This window comes from Geotrypetes seraphini, chromosome 7 (genome assembly GCF_902459505.1).
Source record: "Geotrypetes seraphini chromosome 7, aGeoSer1.1, whole genome shotgun sequence".
In the NCBI taxonomy this organism is placed as follows: Eukaryota; Metazoa; Chordata; class Amphibia; order Gymnophiona; family Dermophiidae; genus Geotrypetes; species Geotrypetes seraphini.
This window is the reverse complement of record NC_047090.1, coordinates 56357427-56379150: the sequence shown is the minus strand read 5'-3', so window position 1 is coordinate 56379150 and position 21724 is coordinate 56357427. Positions and strand designations below refer to the sequence as shown.

The following is a 21724-nucleotide window of genomic DNA, read 5'->3' as shown; positions in this document are numbered from 1 at the left end:
ATGGCTAATTTTGAAGAACATTTTGTATATAATTCTATGTGGTTCCAGTGTACATCGTTCTGGTGTAGGTACATCGATGACATTTTTTTACTATGGGAAGACTCGATGTCTAATCTACAATTATTTGTGTCCTTTCTGAACAATTGTTTACCCACTATACATTTTGAAATGTTATCTAGTGCCCATCAAACTTCATTCTTAGATGTGTTAATTACTATCTAAGGAGAAAATTTTTTGACCTCTGTCTTTCGGAAAGATACAGATAGGAACACATTTCTAGATTTTTCAAGTTCCCATCCTCAGCATTTAAAAGACAGTTTACCTAACTCTCAATTTATTCGGTACCGCCGACTTTGTTCCACAAAGAATGATTTTAAAATTCAAGCAAACATCTTAGCTGGCAAGCTATTTGAAAGAGGGTATCCAGAGACGTGCATTAAGAAATCATATACAAGAGCACTATATAACCAAAGGGATCTATTATTACAGTATAGAGCAGTGTTCTTCAACCTTTTTACACCCGTGGACCGGCAGAAAAAAAAGAATTATTTTGTGGACCGGCAAAGTACTAGGACTAAAATTTAAAAACCCCGTTTCCGCCCCATCTCCGCAAGCTCAGTCCCCACAAATCATCTGATCTCATCCACAAAAGCCTCAGTTATGATTTTATATTGAATGTATTTTATTAAAGTATAAAAAGAAACAATATTCTGTACAATTGTCATTTTATAAATACAAATAATTCAGAGCAAGGATCAACAAAACCCCTGTCTCCCCTCCCCTTCACATATATCCCCTCTACTATCAAGAAAACTGAACAAGCCAAATTATTACAGAATGCTACACAGAAATATCATGCTAACAGAATACTGCAGTCACACATAATAGGAATAGATTTAGGGGAGTGCAACTAGGGCAACTGCCCCCTGGTCAGAGAGCGCCCTAAGCCAGCTGGAAGCTAAAGAAGCACTGCCTGGGTTTTGCAGTCCCCAGTTATGTCTAACACCAGCTCTAGCAGGATATATATTTCAAATCTGATATATTCTAATCACAAAATAGAAATAAAATTATTTTTTCTACCTTTTGTCGTCTCTGGTTTCTGCTTTCAATCTTCTTTTCACTCTCTTCCTTCCAGCATCTGCCCTCTCTGTCTTTTCTTTTTTTTTTAAGTTCAATCTGTTTATTAAGTATTTCAAATATGAAAAAAAAATACAACTATCAGAAAATGTCAAAACCACAATCAGTGTAACTCACACAGATCCTAAAAGTAAAGAACATCATGTTGTCAATGAGAAAGTTACAATTTTTGTGTAGCTATAAAATCATCAATGGGAGTCCACAACAGAAGCTGTGAATGATTGAGTAGAGGAAAACGTTTCTCCAGAGCAAATTGCTCAAAGCGTTTGAACAGACAAACCGAATTCCACCAGAAGGGATAGTTGAGTCTGGAGGCCGATTTCCAGTGTTGTAGCACTTGCTGAAGTCCAACGGAGATTAGCAAGTCAATCAATTTGGGTTTACACGGAGAGTTCTTAAAGCATGGATGTAGGGAGCGTAAAATTATAATGTCATAGGAGACATCAACAGTACACTTCGTGAGGACTTTAAACGTGGACCATATAGCTTCCCAGAAAGAGTGAACAGCTTCACATTGAAAAAGCATATGTTGTAAATCCCCTGTTGCTGAATGACAGTGCCAGCAGCAATCATTATCTGTGAGTGAAGCTTTTTTCATACGTGAAGGAGTCCAAGTGATAGTCCACATGAGGAAGTAAAGGGATTGGGATAAGCTAGCTGATAGGAGAGGTCTGTTCGTTTTAGTCCAGAATGTATTCCATTCAGAATGTGTTAAGGAAACATTAAGATTCTTAGACCAAATAGCTTCTGCCCCTATGAAATAGGAGTCTCGTAGGAGTTGATAGTATAATGAGATAGCTTTTCCTTTCTTTTTGACCAAAGTACACCAGTTAATCATACATGTAGTTATTGACAATTGCAATTGAGATAATATATTCGTTAACAATGTCCATTGTTGATGCTTGTTATGCAATATGGGAAAACATTCTATAAATTTAGAGAATGGCATAATATTATCACCATCATATAATTGGTTCACCGTCCACACTCCTTGTTTTTGCCACAATTTCCAGGAGAGAGATTTTTTTGCATGTTTAATAGCTATATTATTCCAGAGTGACATGTTTCGGTGACCATATATAGAGTTTGTGGCAAGTTTATCAAGAACACGAAGGGCAACTTGAGTAGCTTTCATAATAGGAAAATGTTTGAGAGTGGATGGATAGGACATTGTGGGTAAAGTTTGGATAGGTATGGGAGAACATATGTGGTGTTCTAATTCCAGCCAGGTTGGAGGTGGAGATGAAGTATATATAGCAGCTTGAAGCCATTGGGTGCCATATTGAAGTAATGAGGCTAGGTGATATCTATAGAAATCAGGAAGGTTAACACCTCCATTCAGCTTGGCAGCTTTTAGTTTTTTCAGAGACAATCTAGGTTTTTTGTTTTGCCATAAAAAGGAACTTATTTTTTGGTCTATCCACCTATATAAAGAGGATCTACATAATGATGGTAGCATAGCAAGTTGATAGTTTATTTTAGGGGCCAGAGTCATTTTAATGGAAGAAATCCTGCCCCACCAAGTGAGATAAAGTGGAGACCACTTGGCAAGTTGTGATGTGATCAAGGATTTGAGCTTAACTACATTAAATTCCATGCTACGATTATAGTCTTTATGTACATAAGTGCCCAGATATTTTATTTCTTTTGAGGTCCACGCAAAGTTGAAGTGACTGACATCACTCGCCGAGATATGATCGTTAAGCGGGAATATAACAGATTTATCCCAATTAACTTTATAACCCGATAATTGAGAATAAGTATAAACCAGTTGCTGGAAGGCCGGAATGGATGATTGAGGATTTCGCATAAATAGGAGAATATCATCAGCATAAGCCGCTAATTTAATTTCTCTAGACTGGGATAAAATGCCTTGAATTTGGGAGGATTGGCGTATACCTGACAGTAAGGGCTCTAGTGAAAGATCAAATAAGAGAGGAGAAAGAGGACAACCTTGCCTGGTGCCCCTATGCAAGTCAATTGGTTTAGTTAAGGAGTTGTTGATAAGAACTTTGGAGATAAGTTTCCAATACAAGGATTGTATCCAAGAGATAAAGGATTCACCAAAATTAAACCATCTTAAAACCTGCAGTAGGAAAGGCCATTCCACTCTATCAAAAGCTTTTTCCGCATCAATGGCCAATCCCACTGCAGGTTCCACGAGGTGTTTTGCACATCCATTTATATTATGGAATAGTCTAAGGTTATCCCCAATCACTCTATGTTTGATAAATCCCACTTGATCAGGTGAAATCAACAATTCAATAACTTTATTGAGACGATTAGCAAGAAGTTTTGTCAGAATTTTGTAATCTACATTAAGCAAGGACCTCGATCTGGTTTTGGAAATATTATTATCGTAGCTTCAGTAAAATGTCTTTGCTGATTAGGAAAGGTATGTATATGGTTAAAGTAAGTGAGTAAGTGAGGAGAAAGTTGTATAGCAAATTTCTGGTAAAACTCACAGGTTAATCCATCAGGGCCTGGGGACTTATGTGCAGCAAGAGAAAAAATAGCATCTTGAATTTCTTGAGTAGTTATTGGAAGATCCAGCTCTTGTTTAAGGTGTTGTGGTAGGGTTGGATGTTGAATAGTATCTAACATATGCATAATATCCTGCTGGGATGGGGAGACTTCCGATGTATAGAGTGTAGAGTAGAAAGACTCAAACTCACTTTTAATTTTCATGTTATCCGTTATTATACTATTATTTGAGTCTGTAATAGAGGATATACTGAATTTATCTTTCTTGCCTTTGAGAAATTGCGCTAAAGATTGTCCTATTTTATTATCTCCAATGTAATGTCCCGTTTTTTGTATAAATATATCTTGGTGAGCAAGACCGGAATATATAGAATTAAGTTCATATTTGAGTTTATGTAATTGTGTAAAAGTATTCTGATTTCTCATGGGATCATTACTATATCTGATTTCTGTATCTTTAATGGTATTTTCCAAAAATTTAATACGTGCGGTGGTCTGTTTCTTTTTCCAAGCTGCCATGCTAATAATCTCTCCTCTCAGTGTGGCTTTATATGCTTCCCAATTGGTATCAGAATTGGGAGTATTGTTATGAAAAAATTCAGCATTAAATTGAGTCAATCTTTCTACCAATTGCTCATCAGTGAGAATGCTGTTATTAAATCTCCATGTGCTGTGGGTTGGAGAGGTCGGAAGTATTTTTAAAAATAATGAAACAGGAGCATGATCTGATAATGAAATGGTATGAATGAGACTATTACTGAGGCAAGAGGCAAGGATGGAGGAAGTGAGAAAATAGTCAAGTCTGGCATAGGAATCATGTGGAGCAGAGTAATGAGTATAGTCTTTTTGAGTGGGATTCAATATCCGCCAAGGGTCTATAAGAGCAAAATTAGAAATCATAGATTGCAGTTCAGTTAAAGTTTTGGATTTGAATGAACGACAGCTGGAAGTTCTATCTAATATTAAATCCAAAGGTTGATTATAATCACCCCCTATAATTAAGGGAGAAGCAGAGTATGGAATTAATGCTGTTTGTATTGATCTAAAAAATTCTGGAGAATCTGAGACTGGTGCACATAAATTAAGTAGAGTGAAAGGTTTATCTTGAATCAAAACATGTAATAAACACCATCTACCCTCACTATCAGCTAGTTGATTTTGAATCTGGATTGGTAAGGATGTTTTAATGTATATGGAAACTCCGTTTTTTTTCCTGATGGCAGGAGAAAAAAAAGGCGGAGAATAACCCTTAAATACAGTTTTGGCATTGTCAGAGGCTGAAAGGTGGGTTTCTTGAAGCATTAAAATATCTGGAGCTAGAGGCTGAATGTAATGTGCAATTTTCTTACGTTTTATACAATTATTCATTCCATTGATATTAAATGATAAGAGATGTAAGTCTAGCATGTAAATCCTAAAAATAAAATATAATGCAGAGATACCTTTAAAAGACGCTGTGAAGAAAAAGATGAGGTTAGTTCACATGTAAATTGAACAACATAGGTAAATAAAGTGGTATGACATCCTGATATGAAAAGATAACAACAATGACACACATAAAGAAAACCCCTCCTAAAAGGGTAGCAATGTGCCATCAATATAACAATAAGAAAGATATGGGTGGGATTGAAAACCACAGTGGTCAGCCGGAGCAAAATGCGGCCTACTCCAGAACTGTGGGCATGTTAAAGAATTCAAGCTGCTTCATCTGTAACAGTGTCACGTGGGAAATAATGAAGTTTCCTCACTGCATTTTGATAGAATCTATGAATTTTTGCAGTTCCGCTGGATCCGAGTAAGTAGAAGTTTTGTTGTTATACGTGATTTTCATCCTGGCCGGATAAAGAAGGCCAAATCTTGCGCCGATATCTTTTAGCTCTTGTCGTTGTTGAAGAAATATTTTTCTTTTGGCAGCAGTCGTTTTCGCCAGATCTGGAACAAAAAGAATTTTCCTGCCTTGAAACAGAAGTTGTTTCTTAGATTTCATCTCATTGAGGATCGCCAGCGCATGTTGGTATCACAGAATCTTTGCGACAATGGGCCTCTACTTTCTCATGCCTGTGTCTTCCCTTCCCCTCCTCTAATCTCTCTGCCAGCTGTTTCCTTCCTTTTTTCATTCTCCCTCCCCTCCTCCTCCTGTCCAGCAGTAACTCTCTTCCCTTCCTCCCCTCCCAGCAGCATCTCTCCTTCTCCCTCTCCAGTAGCAGCTGTCCCTTTTTTTTCCCTTGCCCACAAGCTTCCTTCCAGGTCCAGTAGCAGCTGTCCCTTTTTTTCCTTTGCCCAGCAGCTTCCCAGACTCCTTTCCCTCCTCCCCTCCCAGCAGCATCTCTCCTTCTCCTTCCCTCCAGGTCCAGTAGCAGCTGTCCCTTTTTTTCCCTTGCCCAGCAGCTTCCCAGACTCCTTTCCCTCCTCCCCTCCCAGCAGCATCTCTCCTTCTCCCTCTCCATTAGCAGCTGTCCCTTTTTTTCCCTTGCCCAGCAGCTTCCCAGACTCCTTTCCCTCCTCCCCTCCCAGCAGCATCTCTCCTTCTCCCTCTCCAGTAGCAGCTGTCCCTTTTTTTTCCCTTGCCCACAAGCTTCCCTCCAGGTCCAGTAGCAGCTGTCCCTTTTTTTCCTTTGCCCAGCTGCTTTCCAGACTCATTTCCCTCCTCCCCTCCCAGCAGCATCTCTCCTTCTCCCTCTCCAGTAGCAGCTGTCCCTTTTTTTCCCTTGCCCAGCAGCTTCCCAGACTCTTTCCCTCCTCCCCTCCCAGCAGCATCTCTCCTTCTCCCTCTCCAGTAGCAGCTGTCCCTTTTTTCCCTTGCCCAGCAGCTTCCCAGACTCCTTTCCATCCTTCCCTCCCAGCAGCATCTCTCCTTCTCCTTCCCTCCAGGTCCAGTAGCAGCTGTCCCTTTTTTTCCCTTGTCCAGAAGCTTCCCAGACTCCTTTCCCTCCTGCCCTCCCAGCAGCATCTCTCCTTCTCCCTCTCCAGTAGCAGCTGTCCCTTTTTTTCCCTTGCCCACAAGCTTCCTTCCAGGTCCAGCAGCAGCTGTCCCTTTTTTTCCTTTGCCCAGCAGCTTCCCAGACTCCTTTCCCTCCTCCCCTCCCAGCAGCATCTCTCCTTCTCCTTCCCTCCAGGTCCAGTAGCAGCTGTCCCTTTTTTTTCCCTTGCCCAGCAGCTTCCCAGACGCCTTTTCCTCCTCCCCTCCCAGCAGCATCTCTCCTTCTCCCTCTCCATTAGCAGCTGTCCCTTTTTTTCCCTTGCCCAGCAGCTTCCCAGATTCCTTTCCCTCCTCCCCTCCCAGCAGCATCTCTCCTTCTCCCTCTCCAGTAGCAGCTGTCCCTTTTTTTTCCCTTGCCCACAAGCTTCCCTCCAGGTCCAGTAGCAGCTGTCCCTTTTTTTCCTTTGCCCAGCTGCTTTCCAGACTCATTTCCCTCCTCCCCTCCCAGCAGCATCTCTCCTTCTCCCTCTCCAGTAGCAGCTGTCCCTTTTTTTCCCTTGCCCAGCAGCTTCCCAGACTCTTTCCCTCCTCCCCTCCCAGCAGCATCTCTCCTTCTCCTTTCCTCCAGGTCCAGTAGCAGCTGTCCCTTTTTTTCCCTTGTCCAGAAGCTTCCAAAACTCCTTTCCCTCCTGCCCTCCCAGCAGCATCTCTCCTTCTCCCTCTCCAGTAGCAGCTGTCCCTGTTTCCCCTTGCCCAGCAGCTTCCCAGACTCTAATAGTGGCTTTCTCCCCTCCCAGCAGCTCTCCTTACTTCTCAGCACAGCGATTCAGGAAGGCAGCCTCGGGTCCTTTGTTGGATCGCGCCGCCTCTGAGGAAAGAGGAAGTTGCATCATCAGTGGCAGCCGCGACTCAGCAAAAGCCCCGAGGCTGCCTTCGTGAATCGCTGCACTGGGAAGTAAAGGAGAGCTGCAGAGAGGGGAGAAAGCCACTGTCGGAGGCTCCCCAAGATCTCTCCGGCACAGCGCAGACTTCAGCTGTTGATCTTGCCGGCCCTGCACGGACTGGCAGGAAATTGAAGGGAGTCAATCTTGCTGGCCCTGCACAGACCGGCAAAAATTTCCTGCGGACCGACACCGGTCCGCGGACTGGCGGTTGAAGAACTGTGGTATAACTCGAACCAGCGTCTGAGAAAATAGTGTGTGTATTGAGGTATTCACAGCGAGCACGCTTCTTTGAGAAAATTCTGAAAAAGTACTGGAACTGTTTGTCAATACATCCTTGTTTTAGAGATGTGCAGATGACTATAGCATACTTGAGGAACAAGAATTTACAAGAAATTATCTGCCCTACAAGTAGAGGTGCTGTGACAGCGGAAGTCGGGTAGAACACACAGAATGAGATGGTGGGACACTTTAAGTGTGGACACTGCTCAATTTGTTCTGTTACTAGAGAATGTATTTCATTTATAAATCCAGTGGATGACAAAGAATATATGTTAAGATCTTTTTCCTCCTGTAAGACCAGTGGAGTGATCTATGCAGTGCAATGTCCCTGCAATTTATTATATGTAGGACAGACGTCACGATCGTTTAAAACTAGATTGATAGAACATCGATCATGCTTGACATGTAATAGAGTAGAGGCACCTATGGTACAACATTGTGTAGATTTTCACCATTCATTTGAAGAATTGCGATGTTAGATTATCGAGAGATTTTTTCCATCCAGCAAAGGAGGGGACTTCAAGCTAGTGTTAAGACAAAGTGAACAAAAATGGATTTTTAAATTGCACTCTTGTACCCTGACTGGCTTGAATGCCAGAGTAAAATGGAGAGCTTTTTTCTAGTATTGGAATAGTTTAGTCCCTCCTAAGCATTGTCTTGGTTGAGTATTAAGGCCATATTTTTGAATTTGGAAATATGGTTGCTGATTGGCTTAGCCCTGTCCATGTGCTATGATTGGCTTGTCTATACGTCAAGCCATACCTCCTTTAAAGCCGAGTCAGATGCTGAGTCACCATTTTCTTGATGAAGATCTTTGAAGCAGGAGCTCGTTGTGTAAATGTAAATGCTTTTGAATCAGTTTTTTTAAGTTTGAATAACTTTGATGTTTTAAACAATTGATTATGAATGTTTTTTGTTCTTAGAAATTCCCCTGATGCAGCTTGACTGCGAAACAGGGCCTGTCAGGAATACTATGATTACTCCCAGTGCAAAGCTATATTGAAAGAAAGTAGCACTAGGAGCTCTTTCACTGCTCTGTGGTGATCTTGCCTTGCCTACACCAGAGGATCCCTAAGATAAGTGCAGGTTTTTGACTCTATTTAAACTATTTTGAAGACTTTGAAAATTTTGAAGTTTATGAATTACATTTACTAAATTTAAACGGAGTTTTTCTCTGACCGAGGATGTGTTACTAAGACAAATTTGCATTTGCCATAGTAGTTTCCGGAGTTTGTTATCTGGAAACACTGAGGTCTTTTCTCCGTAATTTCTGTTACCTGCTCTATCTAAATTTCTGGGAAGGGGCTATAATTTTAGAATATCTGTTGGTGGCTATACTTTATTTTTTGATATTCTGCTTGTATTTGAGTGGTTACTGTAGCTATATGCCAGAAAAGTAAAACCCTAGCTTGTGGTCCTTTTCAAATATCTGGGTTATGGGCAGACAGAAACAGTAAATTATTTCCAGCTGGTTTTGCTAGAGAAGGATCAATGGTCCAAGTCAAATCATTTTACATTGTGTCAATCATTTTTAAGGGTGCAAATATTTAAATTATCCAGGTGAACCTTATGTAGACATGAAGAGAAGACATTACATCTGAAAGAGTTCTCCTGACTACTGCAAATACCATTTTTAAAAGATCTATGGTTACCATGCACAATGGATACTGGTGTAATCATTCAAATAAAAAGTTTATATGTACCATATTTTTCACTCCATAAGACGCATACTTTTTCCGCCCCCCAAAAAGGGGGTGGAAAAGTGGGTGCATCTTATGGAGCGAATACACCTTCCCCTCCCCAGGTACCTTTTTAAAGTTGTGGTGGTTCAGCGCCGCTCAGGCAGGAAGCATAAAGGTCATGTTCCTGTGTCATGCCACTGGACCGGGGGGGATGTGGGCGGCTACAGGCTGTGGGCGGCTTTGGGAAATGGGTGGGCTGCTTCAGGCTGTGGGCTCCTTCAGCTGCGGGTGGGCAACTTCAGGCTGTGGGTGGACTGCTTTGGGCTTCCCAGCACCAGATGCACCCCCCCATTAGGAGGAGGAAATTTTTTTTCCTTGTTTTTCCTCCTCTACAGGGGGGGGGGGGTGTCTTATAGAACGAAAAATACAGTAGATATGATTAAAGGATCAAAGAAGCAGGAGTGGCCATGTGAGTCTGTATGTTCTTTCAGGCAGAGATCCCAACAAATGGGAACCAAAAACTAAGAGAAAAAAACACAAAAATAACAAAACTGCAGAACAGAGGAGAAACGCTTCTGAGCAACTTCCGTGCAGAAAAAACTGAGGAGGCAGGAGAAGCTCCTTGGGAAGGAGGCAGAGTTGAAAGATGATTGATAGCATTCTGAAAACAACTTGTAGGTTCAGATGCATAACTCTAGCGTTTAGGACTACTAGACAATATCAAGGCAGCACTGCACAATTAAAAAGTGTACAAAGGAATTAACTTGCTTCATCTAGCTGGTATTCAACATAGGATACCAAGACATTCAAATATCTGAAAGATGTTAATCTACAAACAAACCTTTTCCAGAGACAGGAAGGTGGTAGAACTAGAAGACATGAATTGAGGTTGCAGGGGGGCCAACTCAGGAATAATGTCGAGAAGTACTTTTTCACATAGAGGATGGTAAATACCTGGAAAACCCTCCCGCGAGAGGCGGTGGCGATAAAAACAGTAATTGAATTTAAAAATATGCAGGATAAATACAAAGGAATCATATATGGAAGGTATGGAACCAAATAAACTTAGTGGTGATTAGATGGCAACACCAGTTTTTGAGAAGCAAAGCCAGTGCTGGACAGACTTCTATAATCTGTGCCCTGATTGTGGCTAGACATATTTGGATGGAATGGAGTGGGGCTTTGATAACTTCAGTAGTGGTCCAGCGCGCTCTTCTGCTGGACGACTAGCTTTGGTTCTCTCTGCTACGGTCACACCCATCCTCTGATGTCAGGGTCAGGATCGCGACAGAGGAAACGTGCCACTGAGGATGACGGCAGCTACAGGGATCGTTATAGCACCAGCAATCCTGTAGGCTGCCATATTAGCTTAAGGTAAAAGCAGGGAAACTGGGGGAACATGCAGGCTTGTGGGGGGAGCAAGCCTTCGCGGCAGGGGAGCAGACCTTCGCGGGAAGAGCAGGCCTTCACGATGGAGAGGCAGACCTGTGCAGAGGGAGGAGGAGGAAGAGTTCCTTCATGGCAGGGAGGCAGGCCTGTGCAGAGGGAGGAGAAGGAAGGAGTAAGAGAGGGGAGGGGAGATGCCAGACCTGGGGTGAAGTGAAGGGAAGAGAGAGACCAAACCAAAAAGAGAGGGAGGAAAGCAGAGGAGAGGTGCTGGACTAATAGAGAGAGGGAGAAAGAAATGCAAGACCACAAGGGGAAGGGTACAAGAGGGACAGATACTGCTCCAAAGTAGGTGGGCAGGGTACAGGATGGCAGGAGAGATAGTAGGAGAAAGCCTGTACCTGGGGAAGGGGATACAGGAGGTGAGAAAGAAGAAGCTGGATATGGGGAGAGACATGAAACAGAGATAAGATGCTGGGCATGGAGGGAGCATAGGAACAGGGACACAAGGGGGACACTACTGGAGAGGAGAATAGGGAGAGAGATGCTGGATGAAAGGATAGTAGAGAAAAGGAGAGATGGTGGATCTGTGGATGATGGAGTCCATTGCTGCACTGCGGGGGGATGGAGATGAAAAAAAGGAAAGATGCCAGACCTCCGGGAGAGGAAAGGGAAACAGAAGGGGAGGACAGAGATGGAAGATGGATGGTTAGCACAAAGAAAGAAGAAAGAAGGAGAGCCTAATCAGAAGACAACCAGAGCCTGGGACCAACATGATCTGAAAAATGACCAGACAACAAAAGGTATGAAAAATAATTTTATTTTCTGTTTTGTGATTACAATATGTCAGATTTGAAATGTGTATCCTTCCAGAGCTGGTATCAGACCGCAAATGTAAGCTAGGATTTAACAGAGAGGAAAAGTATTTTTGGTTTATTTTGTTTATACCACAGGACCAGTGTGGGTAGGAGAGGGCAAAGGGGGTAAAGAGGCTATAAAAGGGGTGAAGACGCTATAAAACAAACCCACCAGGACGTTTGAACACCCCCCACACACAAAACCCACCCAGTTGAGCAGGAAAATCAAATCGAAAAATTGATTCAGTAGGCTGAATCGAATCAAAATATTTTTTCATGAATCAGGCAGCACTAGTCCTCATCCCTCTGTTCACTCATCTGATCCAACCCTACTCCCATTCCAACACCTTCTACCCAAGCCTTTTTAGTCCCAAGTCTGACAGAATTCACCAAGGGGGAATTCATCATTGTGTGCTACTGTTAAAACTGGTTATTTTACCACAAATAGTGCTATTTTAGAACAGGGACCTATTTTATCCTTTGAGAATGTATGCTAAAATAGTTTATCAAATCTATCACTTACCACCTGTTCTCTAGACATTTCTCTCTGGGGTGATGCTGACATGGCCTGATGGACTAATAAATAATAATAATAATAACTTTATTTTTGTATACTGCAATACTACAAACAGTTCAGAGTGGTTTACAATGTAAGAGACTGTATATATACAGCGAAGATACAATGCATGAGAAAGAACAGTGCAGTTGAGAGCAGTTTACAATGCAAGAGACTGTACATATACAGCGAGGATACAATGTCAGAGAATGTACCATGCAGTTGAGAGCAGGCACTAAAGAAATTTATCAAAGAGGTAAGATTTAAGAGATTTCCTGAAGGATGAGTAGGATGGAGCAGATGAGATGAGGGTAGTCAGGCAGTCAGTCCATCTGCCAGCTTGGAATGAGAGAGTTTTGTTAAGGAATCTTTTGTAGGTGCATCTCTTTGGGGATGGGTAGGTAAAATAGATAGGCATTGCGTGTGCGATTGGTACCTGGGAACGCAAAGTGCTGTGACAGGTATATTGGGGACGAGCCGGTTAAGGTTTTGAAGCAGAGGCAGGCGAATTTGAAAATGACTCTCGCTTCTATTGGTAACCAGTGAAGTTTTCTGTAGTAAGGGCTAATATGGTCTGACTTTTTGAGGCCATAGATGAGGCGGACGGCGGTGTTTTGAATGAGTCTCAGACGTTTAATGGTTTTCTTGTAGGAGCCCAAATATATGATGTTGCAGTAATCAAGGGTGCTTAAGACTAGGGATTGGATCAGCAGTCTGAAGGAGGGGAAGTCGAAGTAATGTTTGATGGTAAGGAGTTTCCAGAGGGTGTAAAAACATTTTTTGACCTGGGCATTGGTGTGGTCTTCAAAGGTCAAGCAGCGGTCCAGGATGACTCCAAAATTTTTGATGTTGGAATTGATAGGGTAAGTTAGACCGTTAAATTGCAGGGTGGTGGTTGTTAATTTGTGGTTGGGGCTTGCAAGGAAGAATTTGGTTTTTTCTGGATTTAGTTTTAGTTTGAACCGAGTGGTCCAATGTTCGACCATGGCGAGTACTGATGAGATGTGTTGTTCTGTTTCTTGTGACAATGAGGAGATGGGGATGACGATTGTAATGTCATCTGCATAAATATAGGATTTCAGCTTTCGGTCTGATAACATGTGTCCCAGCGATGCCATGTAGATATTGAATAGGGAGGGGGATAGGGGGGAGCCTTGAGGAACTCCACAGGGGTTGCACCAAGTATGGGAGAAGGTTCCCTCATAGTGGACTTGGTAGGTGCGGTTTTTTAGGAAGCCTGTGAGCCAAGTTAGTACCTGTCCCGAAATGCCTATAGAGTCTAGGCAACTAAGCAGGATGTCATGGTCTACAAGGTCGAAGGCACTGCTGAGGTCAAACTAGAGTAGCAGTGCGCTGTTTCCCTGGGAGAATAGTTGGAGGAGGTAGTCAGTTAGTGATGCTAGAATGGTTTCCGTGCTCTCTCACAATCAGTTTCTGGCATTTTCCATGTTTCAGAGCTGTGTACAGTTCTTACAGTATTATTACCAAAGCGGCTGTCTTTATAGATTTCGGGCATTAGACGAAAGAAATACTTTAGACCCGACAGTAGAGGGATTCCAGTCCTGGATGTGGCAACTCTATAACCCCATTATGCTGTTTGAGCTGTCCAGGCATGAGGCGTATAAGGAATGGCAGGTGTTTGTGTTGGCGCTAACTTTTCTGCTGCTTTTCCTTGGGAATTTTCTCTCGACTTTAAAAGTGGTACTTGCCAAGTTTCAGAAGAAGCATTGAAGTTGGATAGAGCAGCCTTGGACAGTGACATTTTAAGGAAGGTTTTTTTCAATACCTCTACTGCTGGACTCTGTGAACATACTCCAGAGGGACCATTTCCGAAACCTACCTTGGAACACCTGTGGTCCCCATATGAACCTATACAGTATTGTGAAATGCAGGCATCCTGGTGGCTGTTAACTTTCTGTGTCTATTTAAGATCTCAAACTGCTACCTTCATTTTAACGGATGCATGCAGCTGCATCTGGGTATATTTATTAGATGGATGATATCAGGGGGTGATAGAGAAGGAACATTGGACTGTAATGGCCCACAGGTTATATTACTCTTGGGGGGAATTCTGCACAACTGTGCAATGTAGAATTTGTTCAGAATTCTGCACTTACATAGTAACATAGTAACATAGTAGATGACGGCAGATAAAGACCCGAATGGTCCATCCAGTCTGCCCAACCTGATTCAATTTAAATTTTTTTTTTTTTTTCTTCTTAGCTATTTCTGGGCGAGAATCCAAAGCTTTACCCGGTACTGTGCTAATTCTATTTGGTTAGTTACAGTGGCTCAACCTTGCTGCCTGTCTCTCTCCCGCCCTCCATTCCATCATCATGAGTTTCCATCCCTCAACACTGCCTTACGCCTTTCCTCCTACAAATGGTTTCCAAAAGCCTCGCTACAGGAGAATTTCCAACTATTTGGAAACATGAAGTTATAAAACCAATTAAAAAAAAAAAAAGCTTAAACAGTGAATTGACTTCTAGCTATTTCCTCATTTCAAATCTAAAATCATCGAACACATTCCAACCAATATTCAAAATGATTAAAGTGTGCAGGAGAGGCTCCTGCTTGCTTAAATCGCTTGTTTGTGGCTAGCTGCCAATATTCAGTGGCCCTTAACCAGTTAGTGCCAGTGAATATTTGTGGCTAACACCTGCACCAAAACAGACTAACGTGAGCATTCCAAGGGCAGAGTTGGAACATATACAGTTAAATGCCAATATTTAGCCCTTGACTGCATAAGATAGCTGCATAAATTGTCTATATAAATAACAGCCCAATCTTTAAGTGGTTCAGTTTATACAGTCAAGGGCTGAATATAGAACTTAACTGCATAAGCTTTAGAGGCCAACCTAAAACTGGATATTCAATGCTGGTGCCCTGACATGGCCTGGCACTGAATATCCGGGACATAGCTGGCAGTGGACATAAAAACGATGACCACCACTCTCAAACAGCGTCTTAATCACATTGATGCTAGCTATATTTTACATTCACGACAATCTGGCTTTCACCCTGGTCTTAGCTATAAGATCATTCTCACATTATTAACTAACATCTATTAACCTGACATTCTGTCCAAGTATAACCTTCTATTACACTAACAATATCCTATTGCATCACAAGACAAACCCAATAAATCCAAACTTGAAAAATCTCAACACAGCATTAGGTTCTATTAAAGTATGACTTACCAAAACTTTCTTTGTATAACAGACATCCTGGATCACAGGTAGTCCCACTTCGCTATTGCTTTCTCCTAGATTCTCAGATTACATTATTTTCTAGTAACCTACTTCAGGTACCTCGGGATTATCTTGGACCAAGAACTCTCTTTTACCCAACTTCTCTCTGCCATGGCTCTGGCTTGATTAGAATGCCGAGTGCTGAAGTAAGAAGAATTACAAAAATCTTCAATTAGGTGTCTGCAAAAGAACAGTGAACAAAAAACAAGCAAGGGAAGCATGCAGAACATGGCTCATGGAATTCTTAATTAATCCTTTGTGTGTGTAGCTGTGCTGTCTAATATGTGTGCTACTGACTTAGAGGAGAGAGGGGAAGAGCAGTTTGTTCGTGGTAATAATGCAAGTCATATTTTAGGGAGCAAGGCTAGCTGGAGGTGGTGGGGGTAAGTAGGATATGGTGAGGCAGATAGGATATGGTGAGGCAGATAGGGGTCAATAGGTAGTTGTGGAGATAGTTTTGAGGTTGATGCAGTTTTGGGAGTTGAGATAGTTGGGATGGACAGGTATTTGAGGAAGTAGTTTTAAGGGGGGTTGTTGAAAGGGTATAGTTATATAGTTGAGTAGCAGAGGACGTAGTTGTGAAAGTAATTTGGGAATGGATGTAGTTGGGGGGTGGGTAGAGGTAGTTAGTGAATTGTGGAATAGTTGGGATAGTTTTGGGAAGGGTTAGTGGGAGATAAAATATCTGAACCAAAACTTGAAAATGTTCTTCATTGAAAAAGTGACAATTTGAATATAATTATTGCATTTGAAAAAATACTTTTAATGACAAGAGAAAAATGCTTGAGTTTCTGAATAAATTCATGTAAACCATTCTGAGCTTCCCTGGGAGGATGGTATAGAAAATTAAATAAATAAATAAATAGAATAAAATCATGTTGACCTGCAAGTCCATGCTTAGAGTAGTGTCAATTAAAACACCCAATACTTGAATAGATTTTTCAATAAGAAGAGAAATACTAGACAGTAATTGAAAAGAGTTGATAATTGTCAGGAAGCAAACTATTTATTATCAAACACCATGATATTTTCGTCAAGTTGTGATTCCCTATCAGCCAAATAGATCTTTGCAATCTGAAAACCAAAGATTACTGGACCCTATAGTGCAGGGTAGATATGCAGATACTAGGGCAAAGGCTTTCTATATTGCTGTTGTTAAGTTGTGGAATGCTTTAGCAGGACAGTTATGATTATGGTCCAACCGATTATAATTTAAGAAACAGCTAAAAACCCAGTTGTTTGTTAAAGCATTTCTGTGATGTGTTTGGTTGATTTTAGTATAGAACTTAATTATGAGTGAAGATTTTAATTTTTAATTTCTGATTTCTGTATGTTTGAATTTTGTAAACCGCCTTGAATTTAGGCAGTATATAAATTTATAAATAAATAAATTTCCTAATTCATTCAGGCCTTTCACAAGTCCAATTACCCAATATTTATGTAACTCATTCACTTAATTATTATGTGTGGTACCTTATAATGCATTCTGAACTCTCTGGGGAGGATGGGATATAAAACAAATAAAATACATAAATAACCCCCTCCTTTACAAAGCCGTGTCAGCATTTTAAAGAATTCTATGAGCGTTGGATCTGTTACCATGGCGGCCAGTGCTAAAAACACTAGCATGGCTTTGTAAAGGAGGGGATAAATAAATAAATTTACATAATTTCAGTAGATACTCCTAAATAGTAGGGATGTACATTTGTTAGTGCATATTTGTCAGTGGGCCCGAATTTTGTGCATATACATTAACTTATGAATTAACACTCATTATGTTAATTAACATGTTAAAAAGTTTTAATGTGAAGTTTTAATGTGCAATAAAATTAAAACTAATGTATGAAACAAGCCAAAACACAGTCTAAAAAATAGGGAATGAACTGAAAATGCATGAGTAAAAAGCAGAGGGAGAAAGCATACGTCATACAAGCAGAGAAACAGAAAAAGAACAGAAGGCCTTCAAGTACCGGGGAATATAACTTGGATTTATTGATGGACTTGACACGGGCCATGTTTCAGCATATCTGCTTGTGTCAGGGGTTAGTTTCTCTCAAAGGAAAGCAGCAGCACAGCATTCTAGCACAGATCATTCTGGCAACATGAAAATCCATGAAGAACTTTTTTTTCTCCTTGTTCACATCTCTACTACTGTATATAGTAGTAGCGAACAGGCAAGTGACAGACTTATTAAGGTCTAAATTTGAAGGACCGCAGATAACATTTTCAGAGACCACAATTAGACACACAGCAGCCAGGGCAGTAGGTGGCATAGGAAGGGGGAAGATGCTATAAAATTATAAATATATTCTAGTATCTTAGGGGTCCTTTTACTAAACTGTAGTAAAAATAGCCCTGGGTGTCCCCAGTACCCCAAAAGGTATAACTTTGGGTTCCACAGCACTCTATCACTGAAGATTCACCTGACTTTCTCCAATATCTGCCTCCACATCCTTTCATTCTCTTCCCTACATACCAACGAGTAAATTTTGTGTAGATGATTCAGTAACACCTTAATAAACTTTCCAACTATTTTCTTTTATCAGAACCAATGTATAGCTTTTATTGGCACTCTGAATGTTTTGGCCCCATACCTTCTGTGTCAAAGATTTACACAGATATGCTTCTCAATCTTCCATATATTTTGTTAAAATTTTTCTGACTACCCTCACCATATATGATTGAGATTAGCACTCTCTCTCACTTCCTTCTTCTCGACCCAGTTTCTCTAGACTGGACAAATAATTCTTACTCATCTTTCAATTTCCCTTCTGTTGCAAGTAATGCCTTTCTGCATGAATTGTATTGTAATGTAATGATGAATGTTGCTTTATTGCAAACTTCCTTGAATGCATTCCTCTCATTACTAAGAGACTAAGGGGCCTGTGGTACCTGGGTAAACAGCAGGCTTGAATTTCTCAGGAATGCAAGCAGACAAGGGGTAGGAGTAGCCAAAATAATTTATTTATTATTAACATAGCTTGCATTAAAACTAGCATCAATATTCCTTGTAAACCAATAGAAGGTAGTCCCTCTAGAGCTGGTCCCTGGCTACACCCCACAGAATTATAGTTCCACACAGAGTCCTGCACAGATTTGCCTTTAGTTAGTGCCTTAATATCTGGCTCTTCAAAATGATAAAGAGACTTTCTACCTTTATAGTCTCTCCCCACACAAAGGTACCTGAGCCACCTTAAAATAGCTAAGAAGAAAAAATTAAAATTGAATCAGGTTGGGTAGACTGGATGGACCATTCGGGTCTTTATCTGCCGTCATTTATGTTACTATGTTACTCCCTTGGTCCTCTCTTCAGGCACTATGACTTGTCCATTTGCATGGGTCCTCCTGAAAGCATCTACATTTGGAGCCTCTCTGCTTCTACAGTATATCCTGCTTTTAATTTTAAACCTCCTTTCCTCTGAGCCCCACCCCTCTGACTTGGGGCCTGTTCTAGCAGTTTAACACCATCGGCTGTCAGATAGCTAACCTGCATCCTCAGTGAGGAAGTGCTCCTTGTCATCTCATCCACTTCCTTACAAGGTCCTTTTACTAAAGCTTAGCATGCACTAACAGAATTAGTGTGTGCTAAATGCAAAGAGGCCCATTTTATACCTTTGAACTTCTTAGAATTTAGCACATGCTAATTCTGTTAGTGCATTAAGCTTTAGTAAAAAGGCCCCTAAAGCTACTTCTGTCATGACAATCAAGGAAAAGCAAAATCTTTTCTAAAACACTGCGACATAGATGGCTATACTTAGCCATTCAGTATGACATATTTTCAAACACAGTGATCTGGGCTACCTAAATACAGGCAGCTAATCTGTTTTGAAAACTGCCCTTCTCCCTTAAGTTATTTAAGAACATAAGAATTGTCGCTGCTGGGTCAGACCAGTGGTCCATCATGCCCAGCAGTCCACTCACGCGGTGGCCCTCTGGTCAAAGACCAGCACCCTAACCAAGACTAGTCCTACCAGCGCACATTCTTGTTCAGCAGGAACTTGTCTTAACTTTGTCTTGAATCCCTGGAGGGTGTTTTACCCTATAACAGCCTCCGGAAGAGTGTTCCAGCTTTCTACCACTCTCTGGGTGAAGAAGAATTTCCTTACGTTTGTACAGAATCTATCCCCTTTCAACTTTAGAGAGTGCCCTCTCATTCTCCCTACCTTGGAGAGGGTGAACAACCTGTCTTTATATACTAAGTCTATCCCCTTCAGTACCTTGAATGTTTCGATCATGTCCCCTCTCAATCTCCTATGTTCAAGGGAGAAGAGGCCCAGTTTCTCTAATCTTTCACTGTACGAAAGCTCCTCCAACCCCTTAACCATCTTAGTCGCTCTTCTCTGGACCCTTTCGAGTAGTACCGTGTCCTTCTTCATGTACAGCGACCAGTGCTGAACGCAGTAATTCAGGTGAGGGCATATCATGGCCCAGTACAGCGGAATGATAACCTTCTCTGATCTGTTCGTGATCCCCTTCTTTATCATTCCTAGCATTTTGTTTGCCCTTTTTGCCGCTGCCGCACATTGCGTGGATGGCTTCATCAACTTCAGAACTCCCAAGTCCCTTTCCTGGGAGGTCTCTGCTTGTACTGTTCCGGACTTCCTGTATTCATGCATGAGATTTTTGTTACCGACATGCATCACTTTACACTTATCCACGTTGAACCTCATCTGACATGTCGATGGACACCTGGAATGAGCTTCCAGAGGGCATGATAGGACAGAGTACGGTAATATGGTTCAAGAAGGGATTGGACAATTTTCTGAAGGAAAAGGGGATAGAGGAGTATAGATAGAGGACTACTACACAGGTCCTGGACCTGTTGGGCAGCCACGCAAGCGGACTGCTGGGTACGATGGACCTCTGGGCTGACCCAGCATAGGCACTTCTTATGTTCTTATATTATTTATTGAATTGTTCTGTGATGTAAAGCCCCCATAAGGGCTAATAGTATAGCATGAAGTGGCTGCTCAGACAGCAAAAAAGTCATAAATATATAAAAATCATATACATACATATATATATATACATATACATACACCTTTTAGGTAAAGAGAAAGGCACCTGTGGAAACAGTATGGCAACTTTTAGCCCTCCATTTTACCTAGGTGATTTTTTTGAAGATTATACTCACCCCCCCCCCATCCCATCAATAAAATGCATTAGCATTATTGGCATCACTGCAGGATAATTTTTATTCAAACCAAAACAAACACATGAATTACATAATAAAACGACATAAAGCTAGCCATTACAGAATATGGGTATTACAGAAAGTATTTCTATACATTTGGTGAAATCTGTTCATTTGGCAATTAAATGACACAAGCAATGAAAACAAGCCATGCCTAAGAATTTTAACAGTAGCACATAAAGCTCAAGGTAGCCATCTTCCAATCTCAGCTTGACCACAATCTGAATAGCAATCTTTTCCCAGTTTTCTTCCTTTTGTTATATTCCCACTCCATGATAACCCTATTTATTACCATGATATAAATACACTCATGGACTCTGGCAGATGGTGGTTCTTATAACTCCCAGACACACCACTTTTATACCCACTTCCCTTCCTCTTTCCCCTTGGTAATCCAATTCATTTCTCATCACTACATATTTAATATTTGATAGGGTGCACTGTAGCAGAGAATTCCACTACAACTCCCATACCACCTGACAGGAATTTTCACTTCACTTCCAATCAGGGAGGATTTGATTTAAATCACTAGTCAGAAAAAAACTTTATTTAAATCATGGTTTTCTATAGAAAGACTCATTCTTGCTGGAATAATCTTTATATTTACAAGCAGATGAAGGTTTTATTTTTTGAAAAATAATTTTTCAGAATTGTTTTACAGTTATATCAAAGACTTACTGATTTGCTTATAGAATTAGAAATATATAGGGCTCCTTTTACTAAGATGCGTTAAGGTCTAGCTCTCACGTTAATGCCCTAATGCACCTTAGTAAAAGGAGCATTAGGGCATTATGAAATAATTACAAGTGAACTATTATGAAATAATTACAAGTGAACTATTTCCAGTTTAATAGGTTAAAAAAATCCCATAATACTGTGGAAAAATGATTGTCATTTAAACTTGATCTTACAATAAACAACAGGTAGTAACATCCATGAGAGCAAAAAACACCCAATTGTTGGTAACGGGTAATAGGTTAATCATTCATATTTGGACAACTTTCTGCTGTACTTTATTGAAAGGAGAAAAATAA

General features: G+C 41.0%; 1 long non-coding RNA gene across 1 annotated transcript in view; it reads right to left on the bottom strand.

Moving 5' to 3' along the window:
- Positions 1 to 1120: 1120 nt before the first annotated feature.
- The window catches only part of LOC117363388, a 39035-nt gene continuing 18431 nt past the window's right edge, over positions 1121 to 21724 (bottom strand). The window contains exons 3-4 of the long non-coding RNA XR_004540044.1: positions 15446 to 15637; positions 1121 to 1176 (exon numbers count right to left, since the gene is read on the bottom strand). This is a non-coding gene — a long non-coding RNA (uncharacterized LOC117363388). The remainder of the gene's footprint in view (positions 1177 to 15445; positions 15638 to 21724) is intronic.